We start from the raw sequence: 6,000 nt of genomic DNA, 5'->3' as shown, positions 1-6,000 counted from the left end.
GAAGGAGGCAAGTAGGTGAATACCCGACTGTGTGGTAAAGTTCTGGAGATGGTCTCACTGCAGAGTAGCTTTTTCTAGTACTTGTGCCGCCCATGTGGCGCTCCTCAATAATACCATGCAAGTAGCGGTACTGACATAATTCTGCTCAGCGAAGCAGCTCTACACAAAACAAATTTCTCCATTATATGTTAAATATGATCCCATTTACCCCTTGAGTCAAGGAGAAACCTTGGGCGGGATTCCCCAATAATCGGCGCGATGGCCGGGACCCGGCGACAAAATCGGTGCAGATCTCGCTGGCGTCGGGCCCCCCCCCCCCCAAACGGTGCAAATTCTCTGGCCCGGGATGGGCTAGTAGCGGCGTGACAACATTCGTGACGGCGCCACCCGCCACAGACACGTGGCGTCATTCACGCCAGGCGGCGTCACAGCACAAAAGACGCCCCCCCCCCCACCCCCCCCCCCCGGAGATCTGACAAGATGGCCGCCCGCCACGCAGCTCCGAGGTTCCAGGAGCGCGACATCAAGGCGATGCAGTAGAGCAGAGGAGGCAGGCCCTGTACCCCGGACAAGGCCGCAGGGTTGCCCCATGCTTCAGCCGGCGCCTGTGGAGGGAGGTGGCAGAGGCCGTCAGCGCTGTGACTGTAACACCAAGGAAAGGCGCCCAGTGCCACAAGAAGTTGAATGACCTCGTCAGGGCAGCCAGGGTGAGTAACCCCTCCCCCGCCGGTGAGCGGCACACCCCCAGGTGCAACCAACCCTAACCCTAACCCTAATGTTCTGCGTACCAATGCCAATATACGCACAAACGCGGGCCTGCATGTATATCCCTGCCTAACACTGTTGCCCTTTATCCCTGCCACCCACAGGAGAAACGCACACACAACAGGGAGTGTGAGAGGACCGGAGGGGACCCAGCTGATGAGAGACCACTCACTGTCCATGAGGGAAGGGCCCTGGAACTGGCAGGTGGACCCGGGGACTGGGAGGTTGCCGATGCAGAGGTCGGGGGCGCACCACCAAGTGAGACCCCACCACGGCCCATCCCCATTCCCCCAATATCCCCCTCCCCCATATCCCCCATACCCCATATCCCCCCTCCCCGTACCCCCACTCCCACATCCCCCCTCCCCCATATCCCCCCTCCCCATATCCCCCCTCCCCCATATGCCCCATATCTCCCCTCCCCAATATCCCCCCTCCCCATTTCCACCGATCACCACCTGCGTGCCTAACCATGTATGCTGTATTGTGTATTGCAGGGCCAAACGTCGAGGCACCCGTCCCCGCGGATGCCGACCGCCCGCAGGATGCCCCAGGGCGGCCACGAGACAGGGAGAGACCCGGCCCCTCCGGCATGCGACGCCCACACGACGCCCCAGGGCGGCCACGAGACTGGGACAGGGCCGGAACAACACGGAGATGACGCCCCCATCTCATGCGGGTGCGGCGACGCAGGCGTGTGACACCCAGCGATGAGGGGGGCAGCCACAGGCCCCCGTCGCAGCCGAGCCAGGACACCCCTACCCAGGACACCACTACCCAGGACAGCCCTACCCAGGACAGCCCTACCCAGGACACCCCTACCCAGGACACCACTACCCAGGACACCCCTACCCAGGACACCCCTACCCAGGACATCCCTACCCAGGACACCACTACCCAGGACACCCCTACCCAGGACAGTCCTACCCGGGACACCACAATCCAGGACACCCCTACCCGGAACACCGACACACATGACACCGAACGACAGGACAGTGACACACAGCGGACGGGTGGACACGAACCGCCACCCCAGGGAACCATGGATTCTGGGTCGGACGATGCTCACGACACAATGCCACTGCTGTCTCCAACACCCTCCACCATCGCAGAAACACTCACCTCGGTTGGGCACTTTAGTGATGAGGCTTCTGGTACACTCACTGGTGCGCACAACACAGCCGTACCGGTACAGCAGGTGAAGATAGGAGCAGCAGAGGGGCCGGGAGGTCAGAGGGCATCTTGGCGCAAGCAAACATCTGCCGCCCAGACGGGTCCCGGGTTCCTGGAGTTACCACACCCACCCATAAACCCGATGGAACCAGGGACTATCGAAGGGGGTGACGGCCGGCTTGTGGCGGTTGCAGACGCAGGTGGAGGAGTCCACCCCGCGCCCAGGAGCTGGGAGTGATGCGTGCCACCCAGGCCGAAACCACACGGGTGGCGTCTGCGGTGGAGGCAATGGGTGCGACGGTGTCAGACATGGGGAGCAGTATGCAAGGCCTGGGGCTTTTCGTAGAGGCGGCGTCTGTGGCCCAGGACATGGTTGCCCTCTTACAGGAAGCCATGAGCCAGAGCCAGCGGCAGATGGCAGAGGCGCTCAATGCCATGGCCTTGTCTCGGCAGGCCATGGCCCAGTCTCTGCAGGCAATGGCCCAGTCTCAGCAGGCCATCTCTGAGGACATGGGTGCCATTGCCCATGTGCTGTCCGGCGTCGCCCAGATACAGACAGGGATGGCCAACTCCCTGAGCTCCATGGCTGCAAACTTGCAGACCCTTGTTGACACCAGGGCGGGCCTCCAGGACTGGCAGCGCCAGGTGTCGGGGGTGCGTTGGATGGCCGGTCCATTCGCACCCCTGTCTCATGTAGAGGCCCGGGGGCATCGGGCACCCCGAGGGAGGAGGAGGTGCTAGGGCCCGTCCCGGGTCCGCCTGTAGGGGGGGTCCCGGAACACCGCGGCACCTTGGACTCCCCCCCCCTTCCGTCCCAGGTGCATCTGGTGGGCAACGGGCAGGGGAGGCTGGCAGCTTACCATCCCAGTCACCCGAGCCGCAGCCTGGCCCATCGAGGCCAGGCCGCCCCAGGGAACGGCCGCCAAAGGGATCCCGAGTCACAGGGCAGGAATCACAGGAGTCCACCTCCAGTTCTGCTGTACCATCTGGGGAACCAACTAGACGTAGTCAAAGGGCCCATAATTAGACACTAAGTTGGCACAGATGGGTTATAGGGGCTAGATCATGTGTATTGACTGTTTGTCATTAAAATCACTTTCACACATACTAATCTGCCTTTGTGCTCTATCCGAAGCGTGCAGGGTGTGGTGTGAGGTGAGCGCCAGTGTGTGTGTGAGGGGTGGTATTACCTCGGCCCCAGGTGAGTGTGCCCCCCCCTCTCCCCCCGGGTCGCCATCGCCATCCCCCTGGGCAGAGGACGGGACCGTGCGCTGCAGTGTCACGGCCGCATGCAGGGATGGTCCGGGTGGAAGGTGGTACCGTGGCCATGGGTCAGATATTGTCCAACGATGTAGAGCCAGGAGCTCATCGCAGAGCGTGTCATCATCATCTTCCATGGCCTGCAATAGACACGCTTCCACCGGCGACCGTGTGACCCTGGCCCGTTGTGCTGCAGGTGGATGTGCAATGGAGGGGTGGTGTGCATGCGGGTGGGGTGGGGGTGGTTGGTGGTGGGTGAGTGGCGGGGGGTGAGGGTGTTGGTGGTGGGTGGATGGGGGGTGAGGGTGGTCGGCTGGTGCCGTGGTGTGCAGTCTGTGCCCATACTCGGTGATTCTCATGCCCCCCCAGTCAGTGAACCGGGCGGCTATCAGCCTGTCCCGTGCCCGCTGGCCCAGCCGGTAATGGTGGGCAGCCACTCGCCCATGTCCAGCCCGTCTGTCCTGACCATTGCCCCCATCCTCCTTATCTGGGGAGGACTGCACCTCGTCCTGCTGCTCCTCCACTCCTCCCTCCTCTGCCTGCAGCACATCGCCCCCCTGCTGGGCTATGTTGTCCAGGACGCAGCACACCACAATGATGCGGCCGACTCTATCTGGCGGGTATTGGAGGGCCCCTCCAGAGCAGTGCAGGCACTTTATCAGCCAAAGCACCTCTCTATCACACCCCTGGTCGCTGCATGGGCATCGTTGTAGCTGTTCTCCGCATCAGTCTGTAGCCTCCGTATAGGCGTCATCAGCCACGACCGCAACGGGTAACCCCTGTCACCCAGCAACCAGCCCCTCAGCCGGGGTTGGCGTCCCTCAAACATGACGGGGATGTAAGAGTGCGCCAATACGTATGAGTCATGTACACTTCCTGGGTACCGGGTGCAGACGTGCAGGATCATCATGTGGTGGTCGCAGACCACCTGAATGTTCATGGAATAGGTCCCCCTCCTATTGGTGAACACGGCCCTGTTATCTGCAGGTGGCCGCACGGCGATGTGCATCCCATCGATCGCGCCCTGGACCATGGGAAACCCGGCCACAACAGCGAAGCCCACGGCCCGGGCATCCTGGCTGGCCCAGTCCACAGGGAACCAGATGTAGCGGTCTGCAATGGCACAAAGGGCGTCTGTCACTGCCCGGATGCATCGGTGCACCGATGTCTGCGAGATGCCGGACATGTCCCCACTCGGTGCCTGGAATGGCCCCGTGGGATAAAAGTTCAAGGCCACCATAACCTTGACGGACACGGGGAGAGGGTGTCCTCCCCCAGTGCCACGTGGTGCCAGGTGTGCCATCAGGTGGCAGATGTGTACCACGGTCCCCGGCTCATCCGGATTCTCCCCCTGCATGCCCGGTCTGTGAGGTCCTGGTATGACGAGCGGGGCCGGTACACACGGGGCCTCCTCGGGCGTCTCCGTCGCCGTGGCGCAACCACCTCCTCCTCCTCCTCCTCGTCCTGTCGGGCGGGCAGCCCTCCAGCCTGGGTGGCTGCCACCTGCCCCTCTGTGGCATGCTCCTCTACGGCAGCCTGCGCCGTCTCCCTGGCACGCTCCTCCTCCCCCAGGGCAAGGTGTAGACGTGCGGCTGCCGCCACGGCGGCCAACATCGTTGGCTAATCAGCGAACATAACGGCCTGCGGGGGGTGGGGGTGGGTTGGGGGAACGACGACATGTCATCATTGCCCATGCACACGCCCCCCCCCCCCCCCCCCCCGCAGCCAGGGTGCAATGGGCTGCATAGGCGCGACTGTTGCAGGCTGCCACCTGGCCAGGCGGACGACCTCCCTTGTCCTCTCCCCCCTCCCCAGCACTCACCCTCCCTCCCCGGCACTCCCCCCCCTCCCTCCTCCCCGGCACTCACCCTCTCCCCCCTCCCCGGCACTCACCCCCCCTCCCCGGCACTCACCCTCTCCCCCCTCCCCGGCACTCACCCTCTCCCCCCTCCCCGGCACTCACCCCCCCTCCCCGGCACTCACCCTCTCCCCCCTCCCCGGCACTCACCCCCCCTCCCCGGCACTCACCCCCCCCTCCCCGGCACTCCCCCCCTCCCTCCTCCCCGGCACTCACCCTCTCCCCCCCTCCCCGGCACTCACCCCCCCCTCCCCGGCACTCACCCTCTCCCCCCTCCCCGGCACTCACCCCCCCCCTCCCCGGCACTCACCCTCCCTCTCCGGCACCTGCCCCCCCCCCTCCCCGCACTCACCCCCCTCCCCGGCACTCGTCCCTCCTCCCCCGCACTCACCCCCCTCCCCGGCACTCGTCCCACCTCCCCGGCACTCACCCCCCTCCCCGGCACTCGTCCCCCCTCCCCAGCACTCACCCCCCCTCCCGGCACTCGTCCCCCCTCCCCGGCACTCGTCCCCCATCCCCGGCACTCACCCTCTCCCCCCTCCTCAGCACTCACCCTCTCCCCCCTCCTCGGCACTCACCCTTTCCCCCTCCCCTGCCCTCGCCCCCCTCCACGGCACTCGCCTTCTCCCCGGCACTCGCCCTCTCCCCCCTCCCCGGCACTCGCCCTCTCCCCCCGTTCCCCGGCACTCACCCTCTCCCCCCTCCCCGGCACTCACCCTCTCCCCCCCTCCCCCGGCACTCACCCTCTCCCCCCTCCCCGGCACTCATCCTCTCCCCCCTCCCCGGCACTCATCCTCTCCCCCCTCCCCGGCACTCATCCTCTCCCCCTCCCCGGCACTCATCCTCTCCCCCCTCCCCGGCACTCATCCTCTCCCCCCTCCCCAGCACTCATCCTCTCCCCCATTCCCCGGCACACATCCCCCCCCCTCCCCGGCACTCGTCCC

Source organism: Scyliorhinus canicula, chromosome 7 (genome assembly GCF_902713615.1).
Source record: "Scyliorhinus canicula chromosome 7, sScyCan1.1, whole genome shotgun sequence".
Classification (NCBI taxonomy): Eukaryota; Metazoa; Chordata; class Chondrichthyes; order Carcharhiniformes; family Scyliorhinidae; genus Scyliorhinus; species Scyliorhinus canicula.
This window is presented reverse-complemented; position numbering follows the sequence as displayed.